This window comes from Triticum aestivum, chromosome 1D, assembly GCF_018294505.1.
Source record: "Triticum aestivum cultivar Chinese Spring chromosome 1D, IWGSC CS RefSeq v2.1, whole genome shotgun sequence".
NCBI lineage: Eukaryota > Viridiplantae > Streptophyta > Magnoliopsida > Poales > Poaceae > Triticum > Triticum aestivum.
The window spans coordinates 41,760,416-41,776,130 of NC_057796.1; positions in this window are offsets into that span (position 1 = coordinate 41,760,416).

Genomic DNA, 15,715 nt, shown 5'->3' on the forward strand with positions numbered 1-15,715 from the left:
GGAGGTGGGCTGGGCCGGGGGCGCGGGGGTGCGGCCCAGTTTGGGCCGGGGGGGGTTCGGGGGTTTGGGCCGGGGTCAGTGGGGGGGGAAGGCCTGCTCCTTTTTTTCTTTTTCTCTGACTGTTTCTGTTTTCTTTTTATTTGCTTATTCCCTTTTCTGTTTTATTTCATTTAAAGCATTTAGGCATTTTATAAAAATGTGTTTTCTCCACCATAATTACCAGTGTAATATTTGGCACCCACTGAACATTTTTGTTTGAATTTTTGAAAACTTTTATTTTCCACTTTAATTATATTTGAAGTTTGAACTAGGAGTTTGACAAGGGTGTGGTTCAAATGTGATCAAGCCCTGTTTAGCAACATGATTAGCTTAATCACAGGGAGTTACTGTAGCATGATTCTCAGGGTGTTACAAACAATGTGTATGGATGGAACTTGCTTATGTATGAACAATGTGTATGGATGAAACTGATGTGATATGTGATATGAAACTTATGTGCTGGATGTGCTGGATATGTGATATGAAACTTATATACAAATGTGATATGAAACTTATATATTTTCTGTGCAAATTGTGGGATTTAATAAAAAACAGAAAAAACAGACAATATGCAGGCTCTTTGCCGTCTGCCACCAACGGCAAAGAGCTCTTTGTCGTCTGCCGCAGACGGCAAAGAAGCCACGTGGCAGCCAACTGTGCTTCCTGGGAGCTGACCCATTTGGTAAGTTTGCCTACAGTGGCAGACGGCAAAGACTTTGCCGTCCGTGGCAGACGGCAAAGAACCTGCACTTTGCCATCAGTGGCAGACGGCAAAGAACCTGCCATCTAGTGACGTGTAGATGACATCATAAGGCGGACGGCAAAGACCAGAGAAATTTTGCCGTCTGCGGCGGACGGCAAAGGTCTGCCGTTAGCCACTTAACGGATTGACAGCGCAATTATTGCCGTCCGCCCTCTTTGCCGTCCGCCGTGGCAGACGGCAAAGTAGCTGTTTCCTGTAGTGGGTGTGTCTACAATAGGTTCGCTAGAGGCATGCAAAGTCCTATCATTTTTCTTTTTCTTCTTTTTAGAAGGACTGGGTGCATCTACATTATTTCTCTGAGAATCTTGCTCAATTCTTTTAGGGTGGCCTTCAGGATACAAAGGTTCCTGAGTCATTTTACCCGTTCTAGTAGCCACTCTAACAGCAAAGTCATGTTTATTGTTTAATTCATTGAGCAAATCATTTTGAGCTTTAACTACTTGTTCTGCTTGAGTGGTAACCATAGAAGCATATTTGCTAATGAGTTTAAGTTCACCTTTAACTCTAGCCATATAATCACTCAAGTGTCCAATCATGTAAGCATTATTCTTTAATTCTCTACCAACATAAGCATTACAACTTTCTTGTCTACCCATAAAGTCATCAAATTCATCTAAACATTGTCTAGAAAACTTAATAGACGGGATTTCAACTTTATCATATCAAGACAATGTATTTCTTCAATAGGTGGTAGATTAAGACCATGTATTTCTTCGACAGGAGGTAAGTTCTTAACATCTTCAGCTTTAATACCTTTTTCTTTCATAGATTTCTTTGCCTCTTGCATATCTTCAGGAATGAGAAATAGAACACCCCTCTTCTTCGGAGTTGGTTTAAAAATAGGTTCAGGAGTTGGCTCAGTTGGCTCAGGAATTGGCTCAGGAAGAGTCCAATTATTTTCATTAGTCAACATATTATTCAATAGCAATTCAGCTTGATCGATTGTTCTTTCCCTGAAAACACAACCAGCACAACTATCCAAGTGGCCCTTGGAAGCATCGGTTAGTCCATTATAAAAGATATCAAGTATTTTATTTTTCTTAATAGGATGATCAGGCAAAGCATTAAGTAATCGGAGAAGCCTCCCCCAAGCTTGTGGGAGACTCTCTTCTTCAATTTGCACAAAATTATATATTTCCCTCAAGGCAGCTTGTTTCTTATGAGCAGGGAAATATTTAGCAGAGAAGTAATAAATCATATCCTGGGGACTACGCACACAACCAGGATCAAGAGAATTAAACCAAGTTTTAGCATCACCCTTTAATGAGAACGGAAATATCTTAAGGATATAATAGTAGCGAGATTTCTCATCATTAGTAAACAGGGTGGCTATATCATTCAATTTAGTAAGATGTGCCACAACAGTTTCAGATTCATAGCCATAAAAAGGATCAGATTCAACCAAAGTAATTATCTCAGGATCGACAGAGAATTCATAATCCTTATCAGTAACAAAGATAGGCGAAGTAGCAAAAGCAGGGTCATATTTCATTCTAGCATTTAGAGATTTTTGTTTAAGTTTAGCTAATAACTTCTCAAGATCAGATCTATCATTGCAAGCAAGAAGATCTCTAGCAGTTTCTTCATCCATAACATAACCCTCAGGAACAACAGGCAATTCATACTTAGGGGGAGAACCTTCATCATCACTATCTTCAATAATTTCATTTTCAATAATTTCGTTCTCTCTAGCCCTAGCAAGTTGTTCATCAAGAAATTCACCTAATGGCACAGTAGTATCAAGCATAGAAGTAGTTTCATCACAAGTATCATGCATAGCAGAAGTGGCATCATCAATAACATGCGACATATCAGAATTAATAGCAGAAGCAGGTTTAGGTGTCTCAAGCTTACTCAAAACAGAAGGAGAATCTAGTGCAGAGCTAGATGGCAGTTCCTTACCCCACCTCGTAGTTGAGGGATAAATTTTAGTTTTATCGTCTTTCAAGTTCTTCATAGTGACCAGCAGATATAAATCCCAAGTGACTCAAAGAATAGAGCTATGCTCCCCGGCAACGGCGCCAGAAAATAGTCTTGATAACCCACAAGTATAGGGGATCGCAACAGTTTTCGAGGGTAGAGTATTCAACCCAAATTTATTGATTCGACACAAGGGGAGCCAAAGAATATTCTCAAGTATTAGCAGTTGAGTTGTCAATTCAACCACACCTCGATAACTTCGGTAGCAAAAGTAATATTTTTGGGTGTTGTAGTGATTGTAACAATAGCAACGGAAGAGTAAATAAGCAAAGCACAATATGTGAAAAGCTCGTAGGCATTGGGTCAGTGATGGATAATTATGTCGGATGTGATTCCTCATGTAATATTTATAACATAGGGTGACACAGAACTAGCTCCAGTTCATCAATGTAATGTAGGCATGTATTCCGAATATAGTCATACGTGCTTATGGAAAAGAACTTGCATGACATTTTTTTGAAGGAAATATGCCCTAGAGGCAATAATAAAGTATTATTTATTTCCTTGTATCATGATAAATTTTTATTATTCATGCTAGAATTGTATTAACCGGAAACATAATACATGTGTGAATATATAGACAAACAAAGTGTCACTAGTATGCCTCTACTTGACTAGCTCGTTAATCAAAGATGGTTATGTTTCCTAGCCATAGACATAAGTTGTCATTTGATTAACAAGATCACCTCATTAGGAGAATGACGTGATTGACTTGACCCATTCCGTTAGCTTAGCACTCGATCGTTTAGTATGTTGCTATTGCTTTCTTCATGACTTATACATGTTCCTATGACTATGAGATTATGCAACTCCCGTTTACCGGAGGAACACTTTGTGTGCTACCAAATGTCACAACGTAAATGAGTGATTATAAAGGTGCTCTACAGGTGTCTCCAAAGGTACTTGTTGGGTTGGCGTATTTCGAGATTAGGATTTGTCACTCCAATTGTCGGAGAGGTATCTCTGGGCCCACTCGGTAATGCACATCACTATAAGCCTTGCAAGCATTGTGACTAATGAGTTAGTTGCGGGATGATGTGTTACGGAACGAGTAAAGAGACTTGCCGGTAACGAGATTGAACTAGGTATCGAGATACCGACGATCAAATCTCGGGCAAGTAACATACCGGTGACAAAGGGAACAACGTATGTTGTTATGCGGTCTGACCGATAAAGATCTTCGTAGAATATGTGGGAGCCAATATGGGCATCCAGGTCCCGCTATTGGTTATTGACCGGAGACGTGTCTCGGTCATGTCTACATAGTTCTCGAACCCGTAGGGTCCGCACGCTTAACGTTACGATGACAGTTTTATTGAGTTTTGATGTACCGAAGGAGTTCGGAGTCCCGGATGAGATCGGGGATATGACGAGGAGTCTCGAAATGGTCGAGACGTAAAAATCGACATATTGGACGACTATATTCGGACTTCGGAAAGGTTCCGAGTGATTCGGGTATTTTTCGGAGTACCGGAGAGTTACGGGAATTCGTATTGGGCCTTAATGGGCCATACGGGAAAGGAGAGAAAGGCCTCAAAAGGTGGCCGCACCCCTCCCCATGGTCTGGTCCGAATTGGACTAGGGAAGGGGGGCGCACCTTTCCTTCTTTCTCCTTCCCCCTTCCCTTCTCCTACTCCCACAAGGAAAGGAGGAGTTCTACTCCCGGTGGGAGTAGGACTCCCCCCTATGGCGCGCCTCTCCCCTTGGCCGGCTGCCTCCCCCTTGCTCCTTTATATACGGGGGCAAGGGGGCACCCCAGAGACACAACAATTGATCCTTGAGATCTCTTAGCCGTGTGTGGTGCCCCCCTCCACCATATTACACCTCGAGAATACCGTTGCGGAGCTTAGGCGAAGCCCTGCGTCGGTGGAACATCATCATCGTGACCACGCCGTCGTGCTGACGAAACTCTCCCTCAACACTCGGCTGGATCGGAGTTCGAGGGACGTCATCGAGCTGAACGTGTGTAGAACTCGGAGGTGCAGTATGTTCGGTACTTGATCGGTCGGATCGTGAAGACGTACAACTATATCAACCGCGTTGTGATAACGCTTCCGCTGTCGGTCTACGAGGGTACGTGGACAACACTCTCCCCTCTCGTTGCTATGCATCACCATGATCTTGCGTGTGCGTAGGAATTTTTTTGAAATTACTACGTTCCCCAACACTTTTGTCCTACCCTCCTGTGGCAGCGGGGTCCTAATGGAACCTAAGGGATATTAAGGCCTCCTTTTAATAGAGTACCGGACCAAAGCATTAGCACTTAGTGAATACATGAACTCCTCAAACTACGGTCATCACCGAGAAGTATCCCGATTATTGTCACTTTCGGGGTTGTCGGATCATAACACATAATAGGTGACTATAGACTTGCAAGATAGGATCAAGAACTCACATATATTCATGAAAACATAATAGGTTCAGATCTGAAATCATGGCACTCGGGCCCTAGTGACAAGCATTAAGCATAGCAAAGTCATAGCAACATCAATCTCAGAACATAGTGGATACTAGGGATCAAACCCTAACAAAACTAACTTGATTACATGGTAAATCTCATCCAACCCATCACCGTCCAGCAAGCCTATGATGGAATTACTCACACACGGCGGTGAGCATCATGAAAATGGTGATGGAGGAGGGTTGATGATGACGACGGCGACGAATTCCCCTCTCCGGAGCCCCGAACGGACTCCAGATCAGCCTTCCCGAGAGAGATTAGGGCTTGGCGGCGGCTCCGTATCGTAAAACGCGATGAAACTTTCTCTTTGATTTTTTTTCCGCGAAAGCAAATATATAGAGTTGGAGTTGAGGTCGGTGGACATCCAGGGGGCCCACGAGGCAGGGGGCGCGCCCAGGGGGAGGGGGCACGCCCCCCACCCTCGTGGACAGGGTGTGGGCCCCCTGGCCTTGATTCTTTCGCCAATATTTTTTATATTTCCCAAAAATAATCTCCGTGGAGTTTCAATTCATTCCGACAACTTTTGTTTCTGCACAAAGATAACACTATGGCAATTATGCTGAAAACAGTGTCAGTCCGGGTTAGTTCCATTCAAATCATGCAAATTAGAGTCCAAAACAAGGGCAAAATTGTTTGGAAAAGTAGATACGACGGAGACGTATCATAGGTCAACCAGAGTAAGATCCGCACCAGAGTGGTACGGTATTTCTGTTCTGGTGGTCATATTACTTGACCATGACGAACCTACGAACTATGAGGAAGCGATGATGAGCCCAGATTCTGCGAAATGGCTTAAGGCTATGAAATTTGAGATAGGATCCATGTATGAGAACAAAGTGTGGACTTTGGTTGACTTGCCCGATGATCAGCAAGCCATAGAAAATAAATGGATCTTCAAGAGGAAGACGGACGTTGATAGTTGTGTTACTATCTACAAAGCTCGAATTGTCGAAAAGGGTTTTCGACAAGTTCAAGGTGTTGAATACAATGAGATTTTCTCACTCGTATCGATGCTTAAAAGTCTGTCCAAATCATGTTAGCAATTGCCGCATTTTATGAAATTTGGCAAATGGATGTCAAAACTACATTCCTTAATGGATTTCTTGAAGAAGAGTTGTATATGATGCAACCAGAAGGTTTTGTCAATCCGAAAGGTGCTAACAAAGTGTGCAAGCTCTAGTGATCAATCTATGGACTGGTGCAAGCATCTCGGAGTTGGAATATACACTTTGATGAGTTGGTCAAAGCATATAGTTTTATACCGACTTGCGGTGAAGCCTCTATTTACAGGAAAGTGAGTCGGAGCACTACAGCCTTTCTGATAAGTATATGTGAATGACATATTGTTGATCAGAAATAATGTAGAATTTTCTGGAAAGCATAAAGGAGTGTTTGAAAGGAGTTCTTCAAAAGAAAGATCGCAGTAAAGCTACTTACATATTGAGCATCAAGATCTATTGAGATAGATCAAGACGCTTGATAAGATTTTCAATGAGTACATACCTTGATAAGATTTTGAAGTAGTTCAAAATGGAACAGTCAAAGAAAGAGTTCTTGCCTATGTTGCAAAGGTGTGAAATTGAGTAAGACTCAAATCCCGACCACGGCAAAAATAGAAAGAGAATGAAAGTCATTCCCTATGCCTCAGTCATAGGTTCTATAAAGTATGCTATGTTTTGTACCAGACCTATTGTATACCTTGCTCTGAGTTTGACAAGGGAGTACAATTTTGATCTAGGAGTAGATCACTAGACAGCGGTCAAGATATCCTTAGTGAGGACTAAGGAGATGTTTCTCAATTATGGAGGTGATAAAAGAGTTCGTCGTAAAGAGTTGCATCGATGCAAGCTTTTACACTAATCCAGATGACTCTAAGTATCAATCTGGATACATATTGAAAGTGGGAGCAATTAGCTAGAGTAGCTTCGTGCAGAGCATTGTAGACATAGAATATTTGCAAAATACATACGACTCTGAATGTGACAGACCCGTTGACTAAACTTCTCTCACGAGCAAAAAAACATGATCATACCTTAGTACTCTTTGGGTGTTAATCACATAGCGATGTGAACTAGATTATTGACTCTAGTAAACCCTTTGGGTGTTGGTCACATGACAATGTGAACTATGGGTGTTAATCACATACAGATGTGAATATTGGTGTTAAATCACATCATGATGTGAACTAGATTATTGACTCTAGTGCAAGTGGGAGACTGAAGGAAATATGCCCTAGAGGCAATAATAAAGTTATTATTTATTTCCTTATTTCATGAAAAAGGTTTATTATTCATGCTAGAATTGTATTAACCGAAAACATAATACATGTGTGAATACATAGACAAACATAGTGTCACTAGTATGCTTCTACTTGACTAGCTCGTTGAATCAAAGATGGTTAAGTTTCCCAGCCATAGACATGAGTTGTCATTTGATTAACGGGATCACCTCATTAGAGAATGATGTGATTGACTTGACCCATTCCGTTAGCTTAGCACTTGATCGTTTAGTATGTTGCTATTGCTTTCTTCATGACTTATACATGTTCCTATGACTATGAGATTATGCAACTCCCGTTTATCGGAGGAACACTTTGTGTGCTACCAAACGTCACAACATAACTGGGCGATTATAAAGGTGCTCTACAGGTGTCTCCGAAGGTACTTGTTGAGTTGGCGTATTTCGAGATTAGGATTTGTCACTCCGATTGTCGGAGAGGTATCTCTGGGCCCTCTCGGTAATGCACATCACTATAAGCCTTGCAAGCAATGTGACTAATGAGTTAGTTGCGGGATGATGTATTACGAAACGAGTAACGAGACTTACCGGTAACGAGATTGAACTAGGTATTGAGATACCGATGATCGAATCTCGGGCAAGTAACATACCGATGACAAAGGGAACAACATATGTTGTTATGCGATTTGACCGATAAAGATGTTCATAGAATATGTAGGAACCAATATGAGCATCCAGGTTCCACTATTGGTTATTGACCGGAGACGTTTCTCGGTCATGTCTACATAGTTCTCGAACCCGTAGGGTCCGCACGCTTAAAGTCCGATGACGATCGGTATTATGAGTTTTTGTGTTTTGATGTACCGAAGGTAGTTCGGAGTCCCGGATATGATCATGGACATGACGAGGAGTCTCGAAATAGTCGAGACGTAAAGATCGATATATTGGACGACTATGTTCGGACACCGGAAGTGTTTCGGGAGGTTTCGGACATTTACCGGAGTACCGGGGGGTTACCGGAACCCCCCGAGGAGTATATTGGGCCTAATGGGCCTTAGTGGGAGAAGAGGAGGGGCGGCCAGGGCAGCCGCGTGCCCCCTCCCCCTCTAGTCCAAATTGGACAAGGAGGGGGGCGGCGCCCCCCTTTTTCCTTCTCCTCCTCTCTCCCTTCCTTCCCTTCTCCTACTCCAAGAAGGAAAGGAGGAGTCCTACTCCCGGTGGGGGTAGGACTCCCCCCTTGGCGCACCCTCCTTGGCCGGCCACCTCTTCCCCCTTGCTCCTTTATATACGGGGGCAGGGGGCACCTCTAGACACACAAGTTGATCTGTTGATCTCTCCCAGCCGTGTGCGGTGCTTCCCTCCACCATATTCCACCTCAGTCATATCGTAGTGGTGCTTAGGTCAAGCCCTGCGTCGGTAACAACATCATCACCGTCATCACACCGTCATGCTGAAGGAACTCTCCCGTGAAGCTCTGCTGGATTGGAGTTCGCAGGATGTCATCGAGCTGAACGTGTGCTGAACTTGGAGGTGCCGTACATTCGGTACTAGGATCGGTCCGATCATGAAGACGTACGACTACATCAACCGCGTTGTGCTAACTCTTCCGCTTTCGGTCTATGAGGGTACGTGGACTCACTCTTCCGGCTCGTTGCTATGCATCACCATGATCTTGCGTGTGCGTAGGAATATTTTTGAAATTACTACGTTCCCCAACATTCACTACTAGGGAAAACCTTATACGTGGACACTTATCAGTAGCGCGCCTTTGTTCAGGGCGCTACTACTACTTTACAGTAGCGCGTGTTGAAAAGACGCGCTACTACTATCTCCTTAGCAGTAGTGCGGCTCCGCTGAAACACGCTACGGCTATGAGAACCACAACTTAGCCACCAGGCTATGTATAATAGCAGCGCAGCCCGGAGGAAGCGCACAACTGCTAAAAAGTTAGCAGTAGCGCGTGTCACAGACCCACCGCTGCAACTACTAAAAAGTTAGCAGTAGCGTGTGTCACAGATCCACCGCTGCAACTACTTTTGTATTGTGCCACATGGCGGGCCCCACTTAGCAGCAACGCGTTTTCCACACCCGCGCTGCTGCTAAGGCGCAACAACCACCTTTTCTATCCCTCTCCTTCCCCCTCCTCTCTCCCTCACTTCCTTAAATCCATCAATAACAATAGGAACTTTACCTGACATCACTTGCCATCACGATGGACGTACTTCTTACCTCAATGAGATGATGTGCATTGGCTCCTCTTTCTATAAGGACCTCTTTAAAAAGGGAGGATATGAAAGGCTATAACCTCAATTCTAACTTCTTATCTGAGGGAGAAAAACTCTCTTATTTTGATAACACCTCTTTAGAAGCTCCTTTACTAAAGAAGTTAAGCATGTTGTATTTAGATCCTGCTCTGATGGAGCACCTGGACCTGATGGCCTCTCCTTTATGTTCTATCAGTATTTCCGGGAGATAATCAAGGGTGATTTGATGGCTCCTTCCATGATTTTCATGCTAGAAAACTAGACATGTATAGGCTAAACTTTGTTGTTCTTTCTCCCATCCATAAAGAAAAGATGCCACTAGTATTGAAGAAATTCAGACCTATTAGTCTTCTAAGTTGTATAGTTAAGATTTTTATTTAAGTCTTTACTAATAAGCTTGCTATCTTTATGTATATTTTATTATATTTTCATCGATTATGTTGACCAACAACACGAAACAATACATGGGATAATGCAACTAAAATAGAGAGCTCATGTTTCAGAGACACAAGAAACATATAGGGGATGTGCCTTGTTGTACAACACACACAAACATATGATTTTATCTCTGTTCTAGATAGGGTTTCATGTTTCAGAGACACAGGGTTCATGTTTCAGAGACAGAAAACTCGCCAAGCCTTCATCGTGCCATCTGATCGAAGCAGGTTCAGGAAACACCATGGGGGGGTGTGGTTTGTGAACTAGGCTGCAACTCCCGCTCGCGGCGAAAGCTCCCCAAAGGTGGTTGGAGTTGAGAACGGTTGTTGCTGCTATTATCGAAGCATGCCCCCTCGGTGAGCTCGATTTGCGTCGGATTCAAGCATCTGGCACACAATATGGTGCGGCGTGGTGTTGCAGAGGGGTAAGATAGAAGTAGGAGTTGCCTCGCACGCCGGCGTCAGCTGATTTCGCGGCGCCACGCTCGACGCTTCTCTGTCGGGCCCGAGGGGTAGCAGCGAATGGATCGCAACACGGTTTGTTTCTGCAACATGACGCTACTTGTAGAAAGGGGGCAGGGGTGGGGAACATGGGCGGTACATTGAATGACCATCAGCGTTCCATCAAATGGCCAGCTAGGTGGTGAATGTTTTCAAATTATCCACCGGCCGACGCGTAGCACGACCCCCCGAATAAACAGACTTTTCCCATCAATTTTTTATTCTTAAAGTTGGAGCTAGCTGGACATCAAACATAAAATGAGGTAAAAGCACCCCAGGTACACTACTGCAATCAGGATCTTTGCCGTCAGCCAACTCTTTGATGTCTGCTAGCTGACGGCAAAGAAGGTCTTTGCCATCAGCTTACAGAAAGCTGACGGCAAAGAAAAATCGGACGGCAAAGGGGGTGTTTGCCGTCAGCTAGCTCACAGCATAGAATCTTTGTCGTCTGCTAGCGGGCGGCAAAGAAGATGGGTGGCCCACTAACGAGAACGACCTAACGGACATTTTCTTTGCCGTCTGCTTGCAGACGACAAAAAGTCCGAAAGCAGACAACAAAGAAAATAACCTAACGTATCTAACAGCCGCCCCCGCCCTGGCGCAGACGGCAAAGAAGAAACGCATGCCACGGACACGGATCGATGACTTGGCACGCACCCATCCACGACCGGCAAATTTGACAATTTTGACCTGGAAACGAAATAAATTCACAGAATGAACTGGGTGCGAAACTATTTCACACCCCTAACCCTTTTGTGTAGCGCCCGCCACGCAGGCGCCACACCCTATGGTGCAGCGCCTAGCTTCGAGCGTTGCATCTCTGTCCATCGTGGCAGCCCACGGGCTCGCACCCAGCAGTGCAACGCCTCTGAGCTAGGCGCTGCACCTGTAATGTGCAGCGCCTAGCCGCTAGGCGCTACACGTGTAATGTGCAGCGCCTAGCGGCTAGGCGCTGCACTGTGACTTATCTGCAAACGCGCCAGCCCTCTCCTCCCCCACCCTCCCCATTGGCAGTTACAGAAAAACAGGGCGGCGGCCATCTGCACTCCTCCTCTCAATCCCCTCTCCCAAATCCTTCCGATCCGACGATTTGGTCCGTGCATTTCTTCACCAATCCATCATAGAAGGTACTCTCCTCCGATCCCCTTCTTTCTATCCATAGAAAATATTATATTTTGAAGATTTGGGGAACCCTTGTTTGAATCTTGCATGTATTAGATTTGGGCAACTTTTGTTTGAATCTTGCATATATTAGATTTGGGGAACCCTTGTTAGATTAGAATGTGGTTTGGATAGATAGGTTGACATGTTATTTATATAGTTAGGATACATAGATTGACATGTTATTTCTATGGAGAAGTTATTTGTAAGAAGTAGGCCTAGTTTAGTTTATTTGTACTAAAATTATACTCGTATTGAGAAAAATGCTTTGGATACATATGCTTTGAATCTTGCATGTAGTAGGCCTACTTTAGTTTTTTTGAATTGAAAAGATAATCGTGTTGACAAGAATGCTTTGTTGAAATTGTTAGGATGGTTTGGCTTCTCGATGATCATTGGGACAAACAACACCGGTCGTACGCTATGTCGGTCCAGCAGCGGGTAATACTGAAAGTGGCCGGTGTTATGAATTTCGTATGTTTTTTCAAACACAAATGCCCCATATGTGATGTTATGATTTGTTTGTTTGTAGGAGCTTGCACCTCTGAAGCTTCGGTCTCACGGGATCAGCCTTGGAGGGATGCGCTATGATGAGCGGTACACACCTTATGTTAGGGAGGCAGGACTTCTCCCTTTCATTGAGTTGGTCCGCCGGCCGACGCCACCCAACAATGCTGCAGCACTCACCGCGCTTATTGATCATTGGAGGCCGGAGACACACACTTTCCATCTTCGGACCGGGGAGATGACCGCGACGCTGCAGGACATTGCTATGATCACCGGTCTTCCTATCGATGGCAATCCTTTATGTATGAACACCGATTCTGAAGGGTGGCGCGCGCAGATGCAAGCCCTTATCGGTATGGTTCCTCCGGAGCCTCGGGAGCCAGAAAGGGAACATAAGAAGAAGGAAAGAGTCGCAGCGGGCGCTACTTTCACGTGGATATCATCGAACTTCGCTCATTGCCCCGATGATGCTAATGAGGACATGGTGAAGACATATGCTCGTGTCTACATGTGGTACGTGATATCGAGGACAATGTTTGCTGATGGCATAGGCAAGAATGCTCCATGGATGTGGCTGAAGGCGTTGACCATCTTCAATAGCAAATGGAGTTGGGGTTCGGCGACACTAGCTTACTTGTATCGACAGGTATGAAGTTGTTTCCTTTTCACTTCATTGATACATTATCAATGCGCTCTTGCGGCAAATTTGACCATGTTCTTTTTATGTGCAGTTGGACGATGCCAGTTGTAGGCACACTGGAGGTATTGGTGGTTGTCTGCTCGCACTTTCCATATGGAGCTGGGAGCGTTTGCCGGTTGGACGACCTAAGACCGTGAAGTACGAGGATTGGGACGATAAAGACGACCCACTACGGCTCCCCACTTGGGCTTACAAGTGGGATGTGTTAAATGAGACGACGGATGATCCCTCGGTAATGTACAAGTTGTACAAGAGCGAGCTGGACGCGATCACGCCTGAGCAGGTGAATCGACCTTGCATAAGTGATTATCATGCTTGTATCTTCACTCGATATCAATTTTGCATTCAATCCCATTATGCAGGTGGAATGGGAGCCGTATGGAAAAGGAGAGAGTTTTGGTAACCCTATAGAGTTCAGGCTTAATCCGATGTGCATTAGGGATAGGGATCTCTGGCATATGCGGTGCCCACTGATATGCAACTGGGCGGTTGAGCTTCACCTGCCACATCGGGTGTTCCGCCAGTTTGGTTTGTTCCAGCCACACCCGCCGGAGTGGGAGGACACGGACAAGTTGCTACACGCGTAAGATATAATTAACCTTGAGCACTTAGCAGCTTCTCGACGGTTTCGATGATGCTAATATTCTGTTTCTAACTTGCAGGTTGGATAGGAAAAAGCAGCGGAAGATCAAGGATTGGGCCAGCCATCACAGGAAGTATGTCGTGCAGTTCGCTCTTAGTGTGGAGCAAGCAAGGGCTGGAAAACGAGCCCAGCTTCGTGAGCACTGCCCGATCGCGTTCAACAACTATCTCGCATGGTTTCTTGCAAGTACCCGCGTGGAGGTATGCCAGCCGGCGTATGCTGAGGACATTCTGGAAGAACCCACCGTTTTTGATGAGGTAGCCCAGCACCAGTACAACGCATTAGTCAGGAAAGGCAACTCGGTGATCCCTTCAGCTCCAATGATGAACTTTGTGGTTAGCCCTTTTTGCTTTTCCATTCGCACTTTTCACATCTTCGCTTGCCTAACACTTTGATACCGTTTCTGTTCATAGCATGCCCAGATCAAGAAAGCAGCTGACGAGACCGAGACTATTCTGGAAACAACCCCGGCTGGCAAAAGCGATAGGGAAGGTGCACTTCGAGAATTCATTAAGGTTCACATCTCCTTCAAACTAGCACTTAACATTTGTTGGTACGTTCCATGTCTCATTCACTTGTACATGTTGCAGCACCAGGGCCAAAAGTTAAGGCGGCTATCAAACCTTTTCGGTTGTCGTGACCCCGAGTATGCATCACCAGAACGGTCTAGGTCGGCGACACCATCAGATCCCGCTTCGGGGCAGAGCCATGGTGAACCTTTCGAGGATGAGGATGTGGGTGTGGTCACCCAAGAGGTATGTCATGACGATATATATTCATTTGTTGATGCATTGCTAACTATATCCTCACACACTAATGTAGTCCGATGATCCCGACCAAATACCTTCTCGAAAGCTTCGGCCTCCTTCACCGTGAACCCCTCCGCATCAACTTGTTCATCGGGACCATCGTCATCCGAGTCCGATGCATATGCACGGGAAAAAGGGATGGAATGGTCCATTGTCTCTTGCAAATGATATTTGTCGAGATCACCCACATTGTTGTCATGGAGATCAACTTCATTGTCATCGTCCGCATACTCATCATTGTCCTCTTGCAAAGATTCATCTTGGTTGTTTCTACACGGGCTTAATGTTGGCCTCACTTCTTGGGTCAAAAGAGGTTCAACAATTTCATCTTGCTTCAAGGGTGGGGGGCTACTAGCAACCAAAGGGGAGGGGTTCCGGTTCAAGTCCAAATGCAAACTTGACTCAACCTTCTTCGTTGCAAATAACTCAAGAGCCTTGTCTAGTGATTCGGCCACCGTCTCCTTGTATGCAACCCAACGTTGCTCCGAGTTGACACGCATTGTCTTCCAACGGATGTGCATTCCAAAACCAACATTATGCCTTCCCTCCAACTCAATGATATCACTAGGGTCCATCCAATTCAAATCTTTCCTAACTTGTTGCAAGAGCTCCGCATAGCTAGGACTACTATCAAACACAATGTCTAGCTCATCCGGGTCCGGTTCTTTATTGCCTTTCAAAAAGGCGTCTTTGTCCCCATGATGAACAAACACACATGTTCTTCCCATCCCTATAAGCATTCAAAGAACACAAGGTAACATTGCTTCCATGAGTACTAATCCATGGATTAACACCGAATACAAACCCTAATATATATATGAAACAACAACCCTAACCCTAACCATAACCCTAACCCTAACCATAACCATAACCCTAATCATAACCCTAGCCCTAAACCTAACCCTAGCACCAACATAAGAACACCCATAAGAATAACCCTAGCATACTAACAAAGCCTAATCATAGAAATTGGCAAACAAACATCTCACATCTCCATGCAAATCTCTAGATCCAAACAAAATTAGGGTTTCCCCAAACTACCAACAAATGAGCAATGGGAGAACTTTACTTCGATCAAAACAAGGGGATCGGAGATTATTACCTTGAGGGAGGGTTTGACTTCGAAATCCACGGACAAATTCTTCAAATTTGCAAGATTTGGAAGAAGATTTGAGAGGGGGGGAGAGTGGGAGAGGGGCAAAGCTCGGGGAG